We start from the raw sequence: 22,757 nt of genomic DNA, 5'->3' as shown, positions 1-22,757 counted from the left end.
GGACAAATGTTTATTAAAGTCAAGTTAATTAATACATATGTCCTTTCATCCATCTGTTCTTCCTTCAACAGACATTCATTACATGTAGGACTTAACAGCTCTGGCCCTGGAAATCCAGGCTTTGGGCTTCAAATTACAACTCCAACTAGCTGTACCCACCTGGGAAAATAATGAGTCTTTCTGAGCCTGCTGCCTGCTGTATAAAGTGGGGGAAATTTGCATATAGTTGAGTAAGGATTTGATGAGTTAGTAAGTGCTCACTAAAAGGCAACTCTTAATTGAGAGCGAAGCCAGGCCACTCTCAAGAAAGTAGGTCATTGTAAGAGGCATCAAATGTCTTAAGAAATGACAAGGCTTTTCGGCCAAAGCTGGTTTTCATTAACATGGTTATTTATGTCCTCAGTCCAGCGCCCCACTGCCCGAGGCCTGCCACTTCTGGCCTGGTGCCCTCCTGTGGCAGCTTAAGCTGTCTCTAGGTGGGTTTGCTTTCTAGAGAAGCCTGAGAAATTGCGGAGCTGAGAGGTGAAGAAGGAAGGAAAAAACAGAGAGAATGTAGTCAGACATTAATGTGCAACCCCACCACACTCCATCATTGATGACTAACCAGGGAACTTTCCTAGACTTCTTCCTGCCAAGGGTATTTTGTGGTGGTGGTTTGGTTACTTGGTTGGTTGGTTGATTTTTTTTTTTGCGGGGGGGGGGGGGGGGGGGGGGAGTGTTGTTGTTTTCTTTTTGTTGTTTGCTTTGATTTGCTTTTTGTTTTGTTTGTTTTTTTGTTTGTTTGGTTTGATTTTTTGAGACAGGGTTTCTTCATGTAGCTTTGTGCCTTTCCTGGAACTCACTTAGTAGCCCAGGCTGCCCTCGAACTCACAGAGATCCACCTGGCTCTGCCTCTGAGTGCTGGAATTAAAGGCATGCGCCACCACCACCCGGCTGTTGTTTTGTGTTTTGTTTTGTTTTGTTGTTGTTCTTTTAAGACAGAGTCTCACTACATAGCTCTGGCTGGGCCTGCATCTTACTACATAGAATAGGCTGTTCTCAGGCTTGAAGCAATTTTCTGTCCTCTGCCTCCTGAGTCCTCTTGCAAACCTTTTACAGTCCATGTTTACACATACCCTGATATACACTCATCATCAAGGTCATGCTTGGCTTTTAGATCAAACACATGTAATAAGTTCAAATTTATGCTTCCAATGTCTGTCTTCCTTCAAGGTCTGATGACCCACTTGAAAGCAAGAGCTACAGCTTGCTCAACTAATGTGTGTTCAGTTCATGTTTGGCAGAATGTTCAGCTATGTTGGCCCATAACCTAACCCAAGTGGCTGTCCCCCATCTTACATGTCACATGACAAGCAATATAGAAAAAATAATGGAATGTGCATATTGGATACAGCACAAGTGGGCCCGGCTTTGAGCTCTTTAATTAGAAGCAAGGTATGAAGTACCAACCAGTCCCAGGAAACAAAGTGATGGATAAGATAAGCACTAAGAGAAAAGAAGTGGAGGAGAAGGAAGAGAAGAGGAGGAGAAAGGGGAAGGAATAGAAGGAAGAAAGAAGGGAAAGAAGAGAAGCAGAATGAGGAAGGGGAGAAAGAAAGAAAGAGAGAGAGAGGAAGAAAGGGGAAGGAGCAAAAAGAGAAAGAGGCAGAAGAGGAAAGATGGAGAGGAGAAAAAAGGGGGGGTTGAATCAGTGACAGTGTAGTAGGGCAATTACCCTACAGATAGATGTTGTTCTCAAGGGCTAGTGGGTAGCTAAAATGCACTGTATGAAGAAAATGTAGTGTAATTGAGGCAGAAAACCCTAGGTTTGAATCTCAGCTCTCCATTTATGAACTGTGTGACTGTGTATTACGCTTTCTGGGCCTCAGTCTTTTTGTTGTAAAATTAAGGTAATGATAGTACCCATCTCACAACTCTGGGGAGGACGGCATAAGATACAACATAGAAAGTATACTGTAGCACAGCGCCTCACCTGTAATAAGGGACTCCGCAAAGCTATTTGATGTGTTAATGCATGGGTATTTTCCGTAAAATGGCATGAAAGAAACTCCGAACAACCTTTAGCATGTGCATTAAATCTGGAAGAAGAATAAATAATTCCCAATAAAATTTGGTTCAGTAAAGCAGGTATGGTGACATGTATCTGTAATTGCCAAACTGAGGGGGTGGAAGCAGAAGACCAAAGTCATCCTCAGTTACATAATGAATTTAAAGTCAGCATGGGCTCCATGAAAGCCTGTCTAAGAAAGCAGTGGGTCCAGAGTCAAATATATAGTGGTACACACCTATAATCTCAGCATTTGGTGGAGGAGGTAGACAAATTATGAATTCAAGATCAGCCTGACCACAAGGATGCTATTAAAATTAATAATAATAAATATAAAGAGCTAGCTCAGCAATTAAGCTCCTGTTTCTTAGCACACAACAACTAATACTGAAAATAACAGAAAATTAGCTTGACGAGAGCCAAACCATTCACCATAAGTGCGGAGAGAGAAGCCTGCTTTGCCCATTACAGCCACACAGCTAATTGACCTGAGAGTCTCCCAGAATGGGGAGGAGTGTTGCAGAGACAAGCAGAAGCAACAGTACGGAGTAGCTCGTTCTAACTGCTCCTTCCCCACTCTCCTCACTAAGAAGGAGAATCTAGCAAATCAATCAACACCAAATCCACAAGAAAAAAAAAAGTGCTTGAAGCCTACCATGGTAGCAAATTCACTGGACGGACCCTGTGTTCTTGCCCTGTGGCCTTTCCAACCCAGCGAGCCTCTCAGACTGAGCAACTGACCCTGGCAGGGAAGTCAGCTGTCACCTTGTCATCAAACATCCTCTGTCCTCTTTAAGCATATAGGAAACAAGATCTGGTGAGATAGCATTAGCTTTACGACCTAGGCTGCAAAAATCTGTCTTATCTTCTCTTCTGTGATTTCCCCCTACTCTGTTCTTGTTTGGACACGTACCTTTAGAGTAGTCAAGATTCCTGCATTCCCTGTCTCGTTTTTTTTCTTCTGTGTGTGTGTGTGTGTGTGTGTGTGTGTGTGTGTGTGTGTGTGTGTGTGTTTGTGTATGTATGTATGTCTGTATGTGTCTGTGTGTGTCTGTATGTCTGTGTGTGTGTGTGTCTGTATGTCTGTGTATGTGTGCATGTCTATGTATGTGTCTGTATGTCTGTGTGTGTGTCTGTATGCCTGTGTGTGTGTCTGTATGTCTATGTGTGTATCTGTTTGTATGTGTATGTGTGCATATGTCTATGTATGTGTCTGTATGTCTGTGTGTGTGTCTGTATGTCTGTGTGTGTGTCTGTACGTCTATGTGTGTATGTTTGTATGTGTATGTGTGTATATGTCTATGTATATGTCTGTATGTCTGTGTGTGTCTGTATGTCTCTGTGTGTATTGTGTGTGTCTATATGTCTGTGTATGTGTGTATATGTCTATGTATGTGTCTGTATGTCTGTGTATGTGTGTGTATGTCTGTGTGTGTATATGTGTATGTCTGTGTGTGTGTCTGTATGTCTATGTGTGTATATGTTTATGTATGTTTCTGTATCTCTCTCTCTCTCTCTCTCTCTCTCTCGCTCTCGCTCTCGCTCTCGCTCTGTGTGTATGTGTGTGTGTGTGTGTGTGTGTGTGTGTGTGTGTGTGTGTGTGTGTTTTTGGATTGGTCATTTGCCAAGGTGGCTAAACAGCATTTTCAAAGAGCAGGTGAGTTATCGTCTCCACTAGCTGAATTCCCTGCAACTTAAAGTGATCGGAAAGCCCTTAGAATATTCCAAGTGCTTCTGGACCTTCCAAATTAAAATCTGTGTTTGGTAGTGTAAACAAGACTGTCATTTTCAAAGGAAAACTATCCAAGTGTAGTAGCCACTATTAGGAAATTTGAAAAGTGACCTGGAGGTTACATTTCTGATGGCTAAACCACTCTGTGTTCTTTGTAATCAGCTGTTTGATAATTGCATTGTAGTCATGGGTGTGAAACATCTGGTTTTTACCAGAATATGAGTGATTCGTTCACAACTGGGGAGGGGAGGGGTAAGTAAATATAGCTTTGCCTCCTAGTCTTATATTTGGCCCCAACATGCAAATTCCTGTCTGCAAACTTACTCTATGCCAGGATTTGATAGGTTAATGTCAGCAGCTGGCAGAGATCCGCCTGTGGTTACAGTGAGTGTCACATGGCGACAGGTAACGACAACAGAAGACTGCCAGAGAGGAACGCCCAACTTGTCTGAGGGGCAGATGACCTAGATTGCCAGTCAACGATGTGAACAGGCCCTGATCCAGGTCACTGTTGGAACCACAGAGAACAGAGTCAGAAGCAGCCTGGACAGGCAAAGGAGATGACAGCTACCATTTATTGAGCACTTACTCGATGCCAGGCACTGTGCCAGGTCTGGCTAGGTTCTCTTATTGGAACCTAGCAAAAACCCCATTTTACAGAAAGGGGAACTACAGCCAGCAAGAGAAGATAGATCCAAAGCAGAAACCGGGAACAAGACTACATCCAAAGCACTTTGAAGGCAAAGGGCTTGAAGTCAATTGCCAACAAACATTCAGGAATCTGAGCTCTTTAGAGCTGTGGTGACTGGGATTTGGAGATTTGTATCCGAGCCATTCCATCCCTTTGGCAAACTTGCTTTATCAAGCTAGCTCTGGCTGTCATACCTCAAAGTGCCTGGCAAGGGTACAGTACTAGTTTGGCAAACAATGGGTCCAGAAGGGGAATGGACAGGTATGTACCATAGATTCCTTTGAAGGGTACCTTCATGGTCACATGCCCTGAAACTCCAGCTAGCACAGCTGTAGAAGGAGGAGACTGATGAGCTATAATAAGAAAGATGGCATCCAAACCTGGCCTCTGTTTGTGCTTCTATAATCAACACTGATAATGTCCCTGTTTAGAAGATAATGTTGCACTATCATGGCTACTTGCCCATAAGCACAAATACTCTTGACTGTCAACCATGAAGAGCCCTGTTCAAGCTTCACAGTCACTGCTATGAAGGCCCAGGCTCTGCTGACAATAGCACACAATACAAGTCACAGATGAACCCGGATGTATGACCTATCTGCTGAATCTTGTGCCACAGACATCATCAACAGTCTGTTCTTGAGCCAGCACTGTCCTGGGCATCAATCAGCAGTTTGGGGACAAACAGCACTGCCTTCCAGCCTCCCGCCACTACAGTGCACAGCTCGTTTGCACATGGAAAGCAGGCATCTCACTTTCAGGAATTTGGGCTCATGGGCATAAAAGTAGGTCTATCTAAGTGCCCGGCCAAAGTTCCATCCTGCTTGGGCTTTTGAAGCATAAGGAGGTGTTGCAAAGATGACACACAAGCATTGCAGAGATTAATTTATAGTGGCTGGCTATTTAGTAAAGTCTGAGGGGGTGGTGGAGGACCTCAAATAATAACAGAGTTGCATCCCCAGCTGTGTTCAATGAACAGCATATCATGATTGCCTTTTCACAAAAATATCAGTGACATAATCCTAACAGGCTCGCAACCCTCTCACTAGTGTAATAAAACAATGACCCAATTATTTCTGAGAGCCGAAGCAACAGATATGACGACTGGGTGGGTCGTGTAGGGTGCTGTGCATGATGGATGGGGCACAGTAGGGCAACTAACTGTGTGCTGGGATTGGAAACCTGCCTCCCCAGCCAAAACTCCTGCCATTCATCTGGTCGACGCGGGGAGGGAGGAGAGGGGAATAAAACCATTCAGTATGAAAGTTCCCACTTGTTCTCATGACGGAGGCACGGCAGTGATTGAAGCAAATTCTGTTTAAAAAGCGAGCCGGTTTGTGGGCATTTGTTTATTTATACCTCCCCCCTCTCTCTGGCTCCCCACACTCTGCCTCATTCTGCAAAGGATTTGAGATAGGATTTGAACACTGAAAGTTTGTTTAAGTCCTAAACAGGTCCAGCCACTTTTTAGACCGACAACAAAATGAAATCCTGCGGATCAAGCACTGCACTCTAACACGCAGCTTCGCCCAGTCAGAACTAGGACCCCTTGTGCGCTGTGGTCAGGGGGACTCTTTCCACCCGACCACTCTGCTCTCCAGTGCTACCCTTCCCTGGAGAGATAAACAGAAGCCCAGAAAGCTGAAGCGAAAAGAAAAGAAGGTAACAGAGATCCACTCTCTCTTACAAGTTCATCCAATCTGCAAATATTAACGGAACCTATTCTGAAGCAAGTTCAGGGGAACTGGAAGAAGTCTCAGTCGCTGAGAAACTCCAATGGGAAGGGCAAACAGGTAACAACTTGACATTCAAAACCAAGAGAAAGCTTGGTGGTACATACACTGCGTGCCCAGTGGGCACAAGGACCCAGTGCTGTCCCCACCACGGGAAGAAAAGTAGCGCCCTGCTCATGCTGTGGGAGACACACTCCTTAGGGTTGGGGGCTGCAAATGGTGTGGTTAATTCACGCACTGCTCTGGGCTGCCTCGAGTTCAACTTTTGGTTCTGTCTCTCCATAACTACGTGGCCTTAGGCACTTTGCTTCTCCCTTCAGAGCCTCAATTCCCTCATCTGGTAAATGGGGCTAATAATAGAACTGACGTCGCTGGGTTATTATGAGGATTAAATGAGATAATCTGTGTAGAAACTGAGAACAGTTCCTGGCACACATTAAGCACCTAATAAAAACAAGTTAGCTTTTTATGCTTTTTATTCCTTTTGTTTAAGGACTGGTTTCTAAAACAGAATTGTTTTCAACAAACTCCTCCCTTTCAGCCTCCCCCCTTTTTTTTCTTTCATATGGAATGTCACAGATCTGCCATGATCTTTCCCTCAGCAACCATATGTCTGGCAAGAATCTCAGGGAGAAAACATTCCCCAGATGGTTTTGTTTGTGTCGGCCTACTATGTGCCAAACACCACTCTCGATGAGAGGGGGCATGTTGCTAAGCCATATAGACAAGGCCCCTGTCCTCTTGACGTTCTCATTCCAATAGGTGAAACAGAAACATACCATAAACAGAAAATATAAACCCAGAGAGGTAAGAATTAAAGAAGCCATGTCCACAAAAGGAATTTAAGAAGGAACAGGAATAGCTAACTGTTGGTAGCAGGAAAAAAAGAGGTTCGTTTTCAGAGTAACATTAAAAAGCTGACAACCAAAGGTTAGGTTGAAGCCTCCCATGCCACAAGCAAGAGCAAAGGCAATCCAGGCAGAAGCAGTATGCACAAAGGCCCTGGGGCAGGAAAATTTTTGGGAGTGTTCCAGAAACTGAAAGACCAATGTGGGTGAGATATAGAACCCTGCCAGGGAGGTAGAACAAGCAAGATGGTTGCATGCATACTGAAGCTGAGAAGGCCCAGAAAGATTAATGGACTTACCCACAATGCCTCGCACACAGTAGGCGCTCCATATGTTGCAGACAGTTCAGCCAGTAGGGCGGGGCTCAGGCCTTTTGCCTTCCAAATTCAGACTGAGATTTCCCACCAGAACTAGGAACAAGCTACCCAGGGAGACTGAAACATACAGTCTTTTTTTGTTGGTGAGTCATAGGCAATGCGCATTAGAGTGTGGGGTCGAGTGGCCCCAGCTGCTGCCTGTGTGTAAGGGGCGGGGGTGGGCTCAGGCCGTGGCTGAAGCTTTTTAGCATGTTTATGATGAGCTGAAAGCACTCACTGCTTAATTTAAAATACCGCTCACACATACACATACAATTCAGCAGCTGGGGGAGCTGCCAGGAATTGAGGCTAAGTGTAGAAAATTGGAGGATCAGGAATATCAGGTACCCAGCCCTGTTTCCTAGTTCCCAAGGGCTGTCTCTGATCCCATATAGTCCCATCTTCTGGAACAAACTCCTGGAAGTCAAGACATAGATGGGGACAGCAGCAGTTTGGGAAGCAGAGACCTCTCCAGAACCCTTCAGGCTAGCCACACTGGTAGCCCCACCCGGTCTTCAGCTTGCCTGCCTTCCTCTGCATCCACGCCTTGTAGCCCAAACCCACCCCCTTGGAGAAGCCTCCTCCTCTAGGCACCTCCCAGCTCTCCTTGAAATCTGACAGTTGGGAAAACTCATTTAGTCCAGATTGCAAACTGCCTAGGCTGGCTGCTGCTGTTTCCGGGGTGTGTATCTTGTCTCCCCAACCACACGGGGGCCCCCATCTCACACTGAGTATTCCTTTGTGTTCCTCTCTCTTCTCTGCACACAGAGAGGCTCGTGTACAATTGCTCACCAGTTGCATGACAGGGTATCCTTTGAAAAGCCTTTCTGGGTTGAGTACATGCTCTTAATAAAAGAGCATGACCTTCAACTTGACAAAGAGGTGGGGAATACCTGGGAGGTATCCTGTACAAGAAAGGTGGCCTGGGGAGAAGCTAGATGAACCTGCAGCCTGTCCATCACAATGCCGCAGCAGGGTCAACTCTTTGAGCCTGTTGCTCATAACATTCCTTCTGACCAGAAGGCATTCTGTGCCAGCACTACCTGTATAAACACCTATTTGAACCATCAGAGGTAAATGCTCTGCTCTATGAAGCTCTCCCAGGCAGGCCCTATGCACCCTTCCTCCTTTGCATGTCCTTTGTGGTACAGGCTGCTGAACTAGAGCTAGCTTCAGTTCCCAGCTCCATCCCTTCCCAAGGCAACATTCGTTTTCTGGAAGAGAGTGCCAGCAGCATCTTCAATGGGCCCTTGGAAACAGCCCGTGAAATAACACCTATGGCCTTCTCAATCCACGAGAGGACCTCCAGAGCACAGAAAAATAATACTTCTAGTCATCTTCATTGTTTCTGGGAAGGAGGGCAATGGAACGGTTAAGAATGTGAACTTGAGCAGCAGACTCATCTAGGTTCCAAGGCTGGTGTGGTCACTTCCTAACTATGTGACCTTGGACCAGTCACTTCCTCTCAGAGGCCCACTTTCCTTAACATGTAAAGTGAAGTAATCATAGCCCTTCCCTGTCACAGAACCTGCTGGGAGGGTTTGAAGATAAAATGGATGCACGGCAACGTTGTCCCATAAAAACTGTTCACGGGTCCACACATACATTTCTCCAACCCAGCAAACTCCTTCCAGGGCACAGACACGATTTTACTTATCTTCACATCTCCGCTGCCTAGCTGAGCCCAGAACCTCTGCAGCTGGCAGGCCTACAATAAATCATTGTTGAATTGAATTGAAAACCCAAACCAGATGTGCCTCCTCCCCTGTCAAATGAAGCTTTCAAGCTGGTGGGCTGGGCCTGCGGCCCTCCACTCCCCCTCCTTCCAGCTGAGCGGCCGCCATTGTCTAGGCTTGGCTCTAAGGAAGGAGGCTATAGCAGCAGCAGTTGGAGGATGTGGGAGTGAGAGGTGTGAGCAGTAGGGTAGGGAAGGCCACTGGGTCTGCTCCCCAGGGACTCCACGCAAATCACATTGGAAGGGCACTATCTCGGTGTCTCTGTTTAGGAAAAGAGGTGAATACTCAGAAAGCAGTTTGGGAACCCAGCAGGCAGCAGATGGAGCCTGCCTTCCCCCACCCTGCCCCCCAAACACTGAAAATCGCACAAGTTCAATGCTTGAAGGTGTGTGGAGAAAGATCCCTTCTTAGTCCATAGAGCTGAGACACTGAGGTTTGGAGAGGCTTGGCTCTGAAATCCTAACACCAGAATTCAAACCCCAGCCCACTGCCTATTCACAGAAGCCTCCTCCAGGGCCACTCTTGCTGTAGGACAAAAGATTGCATTTACCACAACCCCATCCCTACACTACGAGACCCCGGGTAGCAGAACACAGGCTTGGTATGTGTGGTTGGGGTTGCCTTGACTGGGGAAAATGCAAGCGACACAGTTTTCAAACACTGTGTCTTTATTATTTCTGAACCAGAAATGACTAGACAAGGTGGGGGTTGGGGGAGAACCTATGTTGTGCAGCATAAGATCAAGGTTAAGAACCAGATTCCAGAATGCGGCAGGCTGGATGGTGACTCTGGCTTTGTCACATGCTAGCCTCCCTGATCCCTAGCAAGTGAATTAACCTCTCTCTGCCTCTGCGATCCCATCTCACATGGTATTAATAATAGTACCTTCTCACAGGCTTTTCTATAAGGACTAAATGAACTAGTGTTTATACAGCCCTGGCCATGTGCACAGCACATGGGAAACACTAAACTGTTTGCTAACTAAAAGATAAATATATACTCCAGTTCCTCTACAGGCAGACTAATGGAGAGACAAGGTTGCCAAATGGTTAGAGATGGCCAGCTGAGCTTGCCTTTGAATCCTGGTCTCAGAATGTCCAAGTAAATCTCTCTGAACCTCAGTTTTACAGTCTTTAACTTGGAGCTAAGGAGAATCTCTTGGAAAACATTGTTCCAGGGTTTAAATGAGATATCTCCACAGTCCTGAGCACGGTGGCAGATGTGCCATGTGGGGTGAGGAAGTGCCCAATAAAAGCAGAGCATTCATCATCTGAATCCTTGAGTACACTATCCTCTACCGCGATTTCTACCCCTTTTCTTCTGGGTTAACTCACGGCATGTAGCTTTGGAAATCCTGCCATAGTAAATGAACAATTTCATCATTTTGCCAATGAAATTACTAAACATGTTATCCCTGAGCCAGAAAGAGGAAGCATTTTGGTCACCTCTGCACCAATCAAGTATGGGTAGTTAGTTTCCTTGTTTAGCAGACCTGACCACCACTCCCCTACACACACACACACACACACACACACACACACACACACACACAGAGAGAGAGAGAGAGAGAGAGAGAGAGAGAGAGAGAGAGAGAGAGAGCAAGCAGAAGTCACTCTGCAGTATAAATTTGAAGGAATGAGTGTTTTACTGCAAACAAAAGCCATCTTTGTTTGCTGCCCAGCTTTAGGAGAGAAAAAAAAATACCTCAACCCAGGAGCTTGGAAAATTCTTGAAAGTTCTCATTTTATTCCAGCAAATCCAACAAAATTGGCAAGATTTCTGACCATGTGAACCTGAATTAGAATGAGCTGCCTCTACCCACTTGCCTTTCCACAGCACCCAGGACCCAGGAGGGTCTACTGGGCATCAATACATATTGATTATCGATCCCTCTGTGACAGCCTCAGACTCTACTTCTACGATGTCTGCCGCTTTGCCAAAGCATTCACAAAGTAGTGCTAAAGAACATTTTGCAAACAGGGAGGGGAAAAAAAAGCATCCATCAACTCACCACTCTAACACAACTCTTAATTTGTGTGGAAACTTCTCCTCCAGTCTTTATCCACGTGCAGACATATTTTTACAGCACTGTAGTCATAGGGAAAAACTGTGGCACCTTCAGCCAAGAACCAGATACCATACAGCTCATGTCACTAAACTTTCCATTCATTCAGTCAGTCAGTCAACAAATGTGGGTTTAACCCGACTCTGGTGCTGTGCCCTGGGGAGTACTGAGATAACAAAGGCACAGGACCCACCTTTAAGCTGCTCCCTGTTTATTGAAGGAAACAAGAAAAGTCAGCAGCAAGCATAGGATGCTGGAGTCAATGTGTAAATGCTGCATAAGAGCAAAGAGGAAGCGCCTTTAAGGGAGACAGGAAAAGGATACTGAAGATGGCGTGGGTGGGGGGCAGAGGAGAGCAGAGTGTCTTTGGGTAGCCCAAAGTAGTCCTGCTTTCTAGGCAGGTGGCAGTGGGTGAGGTAAGAAAGGAAAGTGGGGACAAAATCATTAAGATTGAAGGTTTCTTGGGCATTCTGAAGACTGGGCAATGTTTTGGGAAGGATGGGAAGCAAGGTAGGAGCTCATTGTAGTTGGTTTCAGCAATAGACTCAAAGCCAAACTGGAGGACGTGAGATAGTTAATAGTTAACAGGAAGCCCACCGCAGTAATCTGTCAAGATGAGGGAGCTCTAAGCTGATACCGTGGCCTCTCCACTTACAAACTGTGATCCCGGAGCAAATGCCTCACCTCTCTCTACCTCCATCTCCTCCCTCTGTACAACATCCCCTTTATGGAGCTGCTGGGCAGATTGTGCGAAGCACCTGGCCCAGAGGCTTGTCACGGGAGACGCTGAGTCCTCGGAACAATTGTTTCCCTTCATTCCCTGCCCTTCTCCTCACCCTTCCTTAAAGTCTGGTGCAGTATTAACCGTGGAAGTGGCTGAGGCCAGACTAGCCCAGGCCATCCAACTCCAGAGGGCAGTGAAGAAAGTTTGAAAATGCTGTCGTCAGGACAGTTTACTAAGGATTGTTTAGATGAGCTGACAGCCCCACAGAGGTTGGAAACTATGACTTCCTAGTGGGACTAATGATGGGATTTTCTCTGTAGAGGCGGAGACTCAGTTAAATTTATCCACACTTTGGATTTTGCCTTATGGGTGTGAAGAGGGAGTTGTCAACATAGGCAAAACCTTGAAGTTAGGCAAAACACCCAGCTTCGGATCTCATTTCTGTCCCAACCTAGCTGTTGGGCTTTAGGTAAGTCACTCAACCTCTCTGAAGCCCAGCAATCTCATTTTATAAAGGACAATAGTAGCTATCCCATACAATTATTGTGAAGGTGACACAAAAATGTAGAAACGAAGCCATAATCAGCTTATTATGTGTCTGGCACATACATAGTCATTGCTATTCTTATCATCAGTGGGTTTTGGTTTTTTTTTTTTTTTTTTTGAGGATGAAAGGGGAAGGAAGTAAGGTAGGAGGGGCTGATGGAATGAGACCATGGATGGAGGCGCTTCAAAAGCCTGGCGAATCTCCTGAGGTAAAGAGAGGAGCTTTGAGGTCAGCAAGCAGGATGTGGATGGAGGAGGTTCTGGCTGATGATGAAGCATGGTAAGGCTAGGAGGGAGGTGTGTCCTGCACATGGACCATCGATGGTAAACTCACCAAGATTGATGTCAGGACTTGGGGTGGAGAAGACAGTGAGCCAGATGTTGAACTCTTCCTTGAATGTGGGAGTGGGGGTTGACCAAAGAGAAGAGCCGACGAGGAGAGGAGAGAAGAGGGTGCTGTAGCCAGATGGCATGGTGAGGAGGAGTTCTTGGCGGAGGATGGAGGACTAAACGGTCTGAAAGCAGACAGGGGAAGCTGGAGCACAGACCCCACCTCCCAGCCCCAGGGTGCCTGTAGTGAAGGAGTGAGGACAGTGACCACTAGAGGGCGCTGCCGGCAAAGCCGTGAACACCGCGGCGCGACTCAGGTTTCAGCACTTGCAGAAGGGGAGGCAGACGGACGATTGTGTGTGGAAAAGTTTATCCTGAGTAGACAGGGAGTGGTTGGTTGTGGGGTGGCACTCCTAGAGAGCACCGAGAGCAGTGGAAGATGGCAGTGATGGGAAATTTGATAAGTCGGGAGTGCTAAGGTTGGGCTTAGGAAGCAGTAGGAGGGTGGAGGAAAGAAGCCATGCAAAGGACAGGGAGGCTTAGCACTTGGGCTGTAGCCAAGGACAGGGGGATGTGAGGCCTGGTGGGATTAACTGTCCTCACAGTTATAAATGGAGATTTTGTCCCCCTCTTTACATCTTTTGTTTATTATAAAACTAACACGTGCTTGTCTCAAAAGGAGTCTAATCATCACTAAGGTGAAAATCTATCTCCTGCAGCCTGTTTGCCAGAAGCAAGGCCGTTCATGCAATGCCCTTAACAAAAACCATAGCCTCCAGTGAGATTTGAACACAGTGCTACGTGGAGCATATCTCTGCATATCAATGTACAACAATCAAGTTTGTCCTTATTTGGGCTATGTTGTCGCTGTCACCATTGTAGTCTAGCTAGAATAGAAATGGATAGCAACTATTAGCTAGTCTGTGCCAGGAGCTACCTGGACATTTCCTGTGTGCACTATTTCATTTGCTTTTTATAACTTCATAATGGACATTTTTGCTAATTTCCCCATTTTAGCGGTGAGAAAAATGTGTGTTTAGAAACTTCCTCGATACCACAGAGCTCATAAAGGCAGCGTGATATGAGCCCAAGTTCTTTATGTATATGAATGTGTGTGTGTGTGTGTGTGTGTGTGTGTGTGTGTGTGTGTGTGCATGTTCACACATATGTGTACCATAGCACATGTGCGGCCATCACAGGACAAGCTAGAGTATCTGTCCTCACCTTCCACCTTGAGACAGGGTCTCTTGTTTTGTTTTGTCTTTATTCTGCTGGATGCCAGGCTAGCTGGCCCACGAGCTTCCAGGGAGTTTCTTATCTCTGCCTCCCACATGCACTGTTACATCCAGCTTTACATGGGTTCTAGAGATTCCGTCTTAGATCCTTGAACTTGTGTGGCAGGCACTTTGACCACTGAGCCATCTCCCTAGCCCCAAGCCCATGTTCTTCCTCAAGATCACAGCAAAGCTTCTTACCATACTATTTAGATATGCTATAAATGGTTTAACCAAATCTTCCCTGAAGTCATATTTAAGTGAACAGTACTTAACGCAGAGCATTTTGACAGTATGACATTTTCATCTGCTGACCAGAAGTCATGTGTATTCAGATGTGCACCACGCATGCGTGGGTGTGCTTGCGTTACCACATCCTCACAAATCCTGGACTTTTTCATTTGGCCTATTCGAAAGATGCCAATGGCATGTCAATCACCTCAACACTGTCTTAACTTGCATTTCTTAATTATTACTGCTTTGTGTACCTTTTCACAGGACATAAGCTTTTTTTTTTTTTTTTTGCTGGTAATCATTCTTTGAGCATGATGCTACTAGATTACTTCATATTGCACTAGTCTTCAGGAGCTCCCTCATTTATTCCATTAACACTCCTTTATGAAGCATCAGGCACTGTCCTAACACAAGGAATATAGTAGTGAAGAAGTGAAACCTCAACCTTCGTGAAGCTGATTCGACTGTAATGTGAAGTAGATAATAAAGAAGCCAATAATCACCTAATGTGATTTCAGACCACTGAAAATGCACTAAAGGAAAGACTGCACATCTTGTAATAAAGCTCTCACAAATAATACAGGCAGTACCTGACTCACAATGGTGCTACTGGGATTTTCAACATGTCCAGTACGAAAGCAATACACATACTGCAGGAACCTAGAAACCATACTTCCAATTTTGAATGTGAATCTTCTCCCGAGCTAGTGACATGCAGCCTGCTGTTCTGTCATAATGCTGGACAGCACAGCAGGTTCCCCAGGCCAGTGTATAATAATAAGGGGCACAACTGGTACTCAACAGTGCACGGGGTTGCTAAGCAATGGTGCTCCGGATGGTAAGTATATCCACTGTGTTTTCAATTGACTGTGGTCAATTTATAATGGGTTTAAGAGGCTATAACACCATCATAAGGACTGGCCTGACTCGTACATCTTGCTTGATCCTTTGACTTTTGATTTGGTCGTACCAAAGTTGTTGGATATTTTTTAATTTCAGTGCAATTTTGTAACCACTAAGTTCCCTTATTCCTCATATCTGTATCCTTGTCTTAGAGATGATCTCTTCTACTTTTACCCCTCGTACCATTGCTTTCTGATTGTTGATTGTTGTTTCATGATGCATAGTTTTAAGTTGTTGAGTTTTTGTGTAACCAGTCTGTCACTCTCTTCTTTTTGCAACTCCTGGAGTTTCTTTGCTGAATTTCTTGGGACTGTGTACTTCAAGTTTTTTTTAAAGTATTTTCTCATGCTTTTGCTCTTTGGCATCTAAAAATAATATAATTTGTTTTTGTTTTTTTTTCTGTTTTTTCGAGACAGGGTTTCTCTGTGTAGCTTTGCGCCTTTCCTGGAACTCACTTGGTAGCCCAGGCTGGCCTCGAACTCACAGAGATCCGCCTGCCTCTGCCTCCCGAGTGCTGGGATTAAAGGTGTGCACCACCACCGCCCAGCATAATTTGTTATTTTTAAGGCCTTTTTTTTTTTAAGGCCTTTTTTTTTTTAAGGCCTTTTTTTGAGACCGGTCTTGTATATTTCAGGCTATTCGCAAACACATCCCTCCTTTTCTGTTTGTGAGGAGAGGGGTGCCAGGGATTTACCTCAAGGCCTCTCATTTGATAACCAGGAGAGAGTGCTTTTGAACTCTTTAATCTAGCTGAACATTATTTTAGCATAAAGAATGAAATACAGACTGAGCTTTGTTTTTCGAATGGTGGACTAGTTGCCACAGTACAAAATGATGGATCCTTTTCCACAGACATAGTAAGGGTGAGGCCCAGAGGTGGGAAAAACTTTGCACAGGGTCATCAAATCTATAGTGTCAGAACTGTCCGTATATGCCAGCATTGCCCACTTCCATGGCATTGACATACATACAAGTGTATAGAATTATTAGAGCGCTATTCCTTGATGCACTTGAACTTCGCCATGCCCTGCTCACCCTATGTGACCCACACCAGGATTCACCTTAGCAGCCATTGTATTCTCCCTTTGTAATAAGACCCTGGAATCTATCCTTAACAGCTAGGATGACTCATAGCAGCTGTCACCTGTTTTAACAAAAAGCAGACACCTGTCTGCTCTCTGTTGAAATGCGTCACATTGAGGCAACTTAGGTCAGGGAGGTGTGGGGCTAGAGAGTAGATAGGGTAGCTATGTAGGTACCATGATAGGATATGACTAGTCTAAATAAAGACATTTGGCATTGTTTCACTTCAGTTGCTGATAGGGCAGCTGCCATTCCAAAGGCCTTTTCACAAGGCTGCTTGGAATTATTTCAGAGTGATAAGTTGGGGGCTTGGAGGCTTTGGAGCCTGCAAGGACTCATCCTGAGGTCCTAATTAGAACAGGCCTAGGATCCAAAAGATTATCCTTTTTTAAAATGTTTTCCCCCATTTTTCCATTTATTTTAAGGTGTGTGTGTGAGAGAGAGACAGAGACAGAGGTGGGGTGGAAGTCAGAGGAGAACTTGGGGCGGTCAGTTCTCATCTTTCACCTGTAGGTTCCAGGGATTAAGTTCAACTCCTCGGGCCTGAAGGCAAGGGCCTTTGCCCCCTGAGCCATCTCTTTGGCCAGTGCTCACATCCAATGCATCATGGCTAGGTCGTCCTTTATATTTGCTAGTGCTAAGGCAGGGTTCCCCTTCTGGGTCCACATTTCCCAAGGCTGTGGGCATTTTCATACCACTCACCAAGGGGAGAAGCACCCCAACAGGGGCCCTAGGGAAGAGGGAAGGAGACATGGGAATTGAAATCATTCAGGCTACTTGAGACAGCACTGGTGAGCTCATATTTTCTTTCCCTCGGTTACAAGGAGGTTTTCAGCCAAACGTTCAAACAAAATAGGTGTATAATTGCCTCCATTATTTTACTTGGCTCTCCATGTAAAAGCGCAGCCAGAGAAGCACTTGCCAGCATGTCCCTGGTTAATACATGGCTGCTTCTCTCCCAATCTCTGAAGCAAATTTATTGCTTGTAATAAGGTAACGCAACCTTTCTCATCCCCTCTGTCGTCCACCTGCAGACAGGGCAGGCAGCAGCTTCTACCAGGAATCTGAAGGGCCTCCATCCCACTAGTAGAAGTACCACAGATGCAATGGAAAGAGACCTGGAGAATGGGCTGTAGATGAGTTCAGGGGTAGAGAATTTGCCGAGCATACCCAAGCCCCTGGTTTTTCACCTCAAGCACAAAGAGAAAGAGACAGGGAGGAAAGAGGAAGGAGAGAGGGGGGAGGGAAGCAAGGCTAGGATTCTGTTCCAAGAAGAGATACAGACATGATGGCTGAGGAAGTGGTCAGAGATGTGAAACACACAGGAGGGACTGGACCTGCCTGATGACCGAACTGAGTTGAAGACCTGCTAGAGTCACAGAAAGTGGTGACATGTTGAACCTGAAGCTCCTTTCCCTGGTGCCCCTCAACCTTGGCCTAAACAAAACAAGTGGGTGTGATTTAGCTAAGTGGGGGTCAGAAGTGTCCGTGGCACCCTAGGCTTGCTAGCAACCCTCTGCAAGCTTGCTAGAATACCTCTCTGTCCATCACTGGCACCATGTGTGCTCAGTCTCTTGACCCCAGCACAGCTTGAGACAATAAAGGACTGTAAGAATCACTGGACTTTGGCATCAGGATACTCTAGCACTGAGGCAACCTCTGCATTAGGCTCTCTCCTCTGATGTCTAGAATCCTGCCATGGTTTTATGATCAATCACCCACAGCCCAGGACATGTCTATATACTCCAACTGTGATGGCCTTGATTTGTTCTTAGGTCCACATTCCTTATTCATCATGCATTTGCCCACTATTTACCATGTATCTCCTCTGGCCCAGCCCTCAGTTAATTAGGCCAAATGAAAGCAGAGCAGACATGATCTTGGCCCCAAGAAGCCGACAGGTAGTTTTGACCCTTATCAGTATCACTACCAACCCACTCTCCCCCTTTTAAAAACAATTCTAATTTTGTTTCACTCCATTCCTACCCTCAAATTAAATATATAGATGTTACAATCTACCGTCAATGGCAAAAAGATAGATGACTAAAGATACACAGAAAGAGGAAATGAAAGCAACCCCTAAGAAAATACTGTATGGCTAGCTAGGTAAACACTTGCAAAATCAATCTCACACAAGAAGACTGAGTGACGAAAACAGAAAGGTGTGCTTTTACATTAAATCCCTGTGAATGCAGTTGCAAACACAAATGGGTAGAGGGACATTTTCTTGATTACTCTCATTTCCAAACAGCACAATTGTTGATGTGATTGTTTTTTGAAATGGTGGATGACTCAAGGTCAACCTCCAGGCAAACAGCTCATTATTCCATTTCTTTTTTCAGAATCTTTGCACTAACAGAAAAACCCTTTGTGGTTATATGAAAAACATTTGAGGGAACATGATTATAAACTGGGTTTTCACTTCAATGGAAGTCCAGAAAACACTCCAAAATCGTGTGGGATGCTGACTATTTTCTTGGGTTTCCAAGGCTGCCCTGGGCATTGCCATTTCTGATACACCAAATACCCTCTTATAGTTTCCAAATGTCCCTCTAGGGGGCAGTATTGTCTCAGTTGAGAGTCTAGCTAGTCCTTCTGTAGCACAGGGCCTTTTACCTTCTTCGTCTGGAGTTCGATCCTTGTTTATCCTCCTGTGTCCAATGAGATTCCTAAGCTTCAGCACTCCTAATCAGTTCAGCTCAGCTCAATAGTGCTCCTTGCACCAGAGCCCTCTGCCTCGCACTCTGGTTGCCACACTGAAATACCATACAGAACTCAGCTTTTATAGCCGTTAGCCTGCCCAGTCCCTAGAGGTGCCCTTCACTCCGCACTTGAACCTTTAACCACCACTGCCTCCTCCAGACCCAATCTGTTGAGAATCAGTAGAACACATGCAACCACAACAAGGTTTGAACTCACGCCTCACCAGATCTCTGGGGCTAGGATCCCTTAGGATACCTAAATAGCAAAGAATCCCCTTCTGCAAATAGGAAGACAAAGAGAGTAAGCCACTCTTGGGTGTTCTTCGAACTAGCCTCATTCCAGAGAAACCCCAAACCATTGAGAAGCTGGCCCAGCTCCTTGCAGGGCATTATAGTCAGGAGTATTTGCCAGTGGATCAAATAGGTGTGGTTTGTAGTGCCTGGTTTACTTGATGCTGCTTAGAACTTCTTTTGCTAATCTGGAAACTGGTAACAATAATGAATGATTTGCATGGTGTGCATACAATGCTCAACACGTAGTAAAACCCCCAACCCCAAATGCTCAACACATAGCAATCCCCCAACCCCAAATGCTCAACACATAGTAATCCCTCATCCCCAAATGTTCAACACAGTAATCCCCTACCAGTAAATGCTCAACACATAGTAATGCCCCATCCCCAAAATCTCAATACATAGTAATCTCCCACCCTCAAAAGCTCTTAGTTGTTATGATTCTGGTAAGCAAATGGTGTGTGGTACAATCTGGCTGGTTTGACTTGCCCCACCTTGTATATTTTCGTATGTTGTCTAGACCAAAACAGAAGCTTTTAATGACACTGACCAAAACGCATCCACACTCTAGGTTAAAACACCACAAAATCAGAAACACTGGTCTGGTTAAAAAAAATAAATAAATCTTCATCCAGTCATGAAGAATTTTTTAAATCCCGTTTTATTCCACAAAGCAATTCTGAGATGTAACCATTGGGCAGACCGGGATGGGAAAGCACAATTGACTAGGAACTATCCTTAAATGGGGCCCCTACTTCTCCACAGAATTCAAGAAGTGTCTGCAGAGAGGGCTGAGGTTGGCTGTATTGTTAATCACCTCAAGCAGTGTCTGTACAGTGCCAGAGCTTTGGGAAGAAAGAGAAAAACACCATCAATCATCCAGGTGCCAAAGAAAGCACTCAGCTCCTGTGCAGAGACAATATTAAAAAGACATCTCAGTACAAGGAACTAGATTGAGGCAACAGACAACTTTAAGGTTCTAACCTGCTTGCTTGGCATCATGAAAGGGTCTTGAAAACCCCAGCAACAATTGAATAGTACAGCCACACATTCATCAATCAGTCAATATTTATTGAGCATGTACTATGTACCTGACACTATGAGGAATATAGAAAGCAGAAGAGTATAATGTTGACGACAGACTTCTCATGAAGAACTCACTATCCAGTGGATGGGGCAGGAAATAGTGTGGGGGGGGGGGGGACTCGATGCCAAGCAATGGAGAGCTGTTCAGCTCATGCTTTCAGAGTGTGCTCATAGCCTCTTAGTTGCTGTATTTACAATCTCCTAAAATCAAGCAGACCAGATGTTCTGCTATTTGCTAAAAGGTTCATTGTGGTGCATGACTTCTCAAGGACTTACACAGAGTGATCCAGGGTGTTTTTTTTGACATCAGGAGGATCTGGGGCTAACTTCTAGTACTGCCCTCTCTGAAGCAGTTCCCCCTGTGGACTAGAAGACAGTAAGTAACAAGCCCTTCGTTAAAGGGCTGTCCTGTTCACTGCACTACCAGCACTCAAGAAATGCAGGCAGGAGTTGAAGGCCAACCTCAGCTAATAATGAGTTTGATGGCAGCAGCCTGGGCAACACGAGACGGTGGGGAGGCCTACCTTATGTAGATCACTTGGCATGGAGCTGACCACAAGTCAATGTTTTCTAACAATTAACTTATCATGATCATTAAAGGGCAGAAAATGACTATCATTGGTATTGACCAAAAATACCCAGAACCTCAGAAAGCAAGTTCTTCCCTTTCTTGCTAGCAATGGGGGCAGAGTGCTCCCTCTGTGGAGTACTGGTGTTTTGGGGGATGGTCCAATGGGGTCAGGTAAAATGGCAAGACACGGGAAGTGCCTATCCAGGATCCCACATCTTCTCCCCACAGATAAGCTGCCAGTCCCTTGCCCTTTCACCACTGTGGTCCCTTGCTGGGAGCTGGTCCTCAATTTCTTTTTCCTTTTTTTTTTTTTCTTTTTCTTTTTTCTTTCTTTCTTTTTTTTTTTTTTTTACAGTTTGTTTCATTTTAAAAGTCTTTTTCATTTTACATACCAAGCACAGTTCCCCTTCCCTCCCCTTCTCCCTGGTCCCACCCCCACCCCACATCCTCAATTTCAATAGTGCTGCTGCTTTCCCACACGCCCTTTACAGTTCCAAGTCCTTCATTTTCTTCTGTGGTGGAGTAGCTCAGGAAAGGCTAGAGAAATTATAATGTGACCTTTTCAAAAGGAATGACCTGTATTAAAGGAAACAAAACAACAGCACCTTGAGAAAAGTACATGTTCACAAAACCTCACAAAAGGCTCTGACTCACGGTTAAGATAAGCAGCATGAACAGATTCTTCAAATGGAATGGCAAAGACTTATCTCCACATCCCCATTACAGTGTTCCCGTAGTTCCCACCCCAAAAGGAAACGCTTTGGGCTACTATGAGAAATAATGGCAATTCCAACAGCTTGCAGACGACACAGTTTGCTTCCTGAAATGCCACCACGTGTATTTTGTTGTTTCCTGGATATTAATATAATACATTTTACCTCTGAGTCGAATCTTTTTACTTGTGCCAGGAGAAATCGTGAGTTACAGGAAATCTAACAGACCTAATTAGTGAGGAGTTTAACTTAACCTAGTGGTTTTGCAACAACCCTGATGGAGTAAGGCTCACTCCTGCCATTAATGGGAACTAAGTGGTTAGGAACGGCCTTTAACAGCTATATGGGAAAAAAAAAAAAGGTGTGTGAGTGATGTGCACAAACAAGGCCCGTTCTCCTGAGATAAAAATAACCAGCTGCAGCACTGTAGTTACCAACACGGCTTTTTGTTTTTCATTTGTTTGTTCTTTGTTTTTGTTGTGTGTGTGTATTTTGTCATTTCGTTCAGGATCATATTGCTTGTGTTATTATAGTCTCATGCTCAGAGAGTGCTGCTTTCCCTTCCTATTACCAATCAACATTCTCAGGAGAAAGTCATTCATGGCCTCGTGAGTTTGCCCCAGAAGTGTATTTTAAAAGGTAGTCCTTAGGCCAGGCAAAATGAAACCGGAAAAGCACCATAGAAACAAGAGGCTTATGACGTGTCATGGCCACGCACTTTGTGCCGTCCTATCCTGAGCATAAGGCCACAATTTTGAAAGAGCCTGTAAAGGAGGCAGCAATGAAGACGATGAAAGGATCGAAGGAGGGGGTTCTAGGAGAAAAGGGTATATGTATTAGGATTATAAAGACGATTTAATCCCAAGAAAAAAATAAAATGCTCACAAGCTGTTCTTTCTTTGATTCATGACACAGAAAAAAAATGAACTGTGTCAGGGAACATTTGAGCTTAAATAGAAGAAAGGACTTGATAACTAGTCTCCTTAATCAGTAAAGACCATTCATCCTTCATTTCTAAAGCATCAGGCGAGCCCAACCTTAGGGCAGACTATTTGCTAGGCCCTGGTGGACCTCACAGGGTAAATAATG

Source organism: Onychomys torridus, chromosome X (assembly GCF_903995425.1).
Source record: "Onychomys torridus chromosome X, mOncTor1.1, whole genome shotgun sequence".
Taxonomy (NCBI): Eukaryota; Metazoa; Chordata; class Mammalia; order Rodentia; family Cricetidae; genus Onychomys; species Onychomys torridus.
This window is presented reverse-complemented; position numbering follows the sequence as displayed.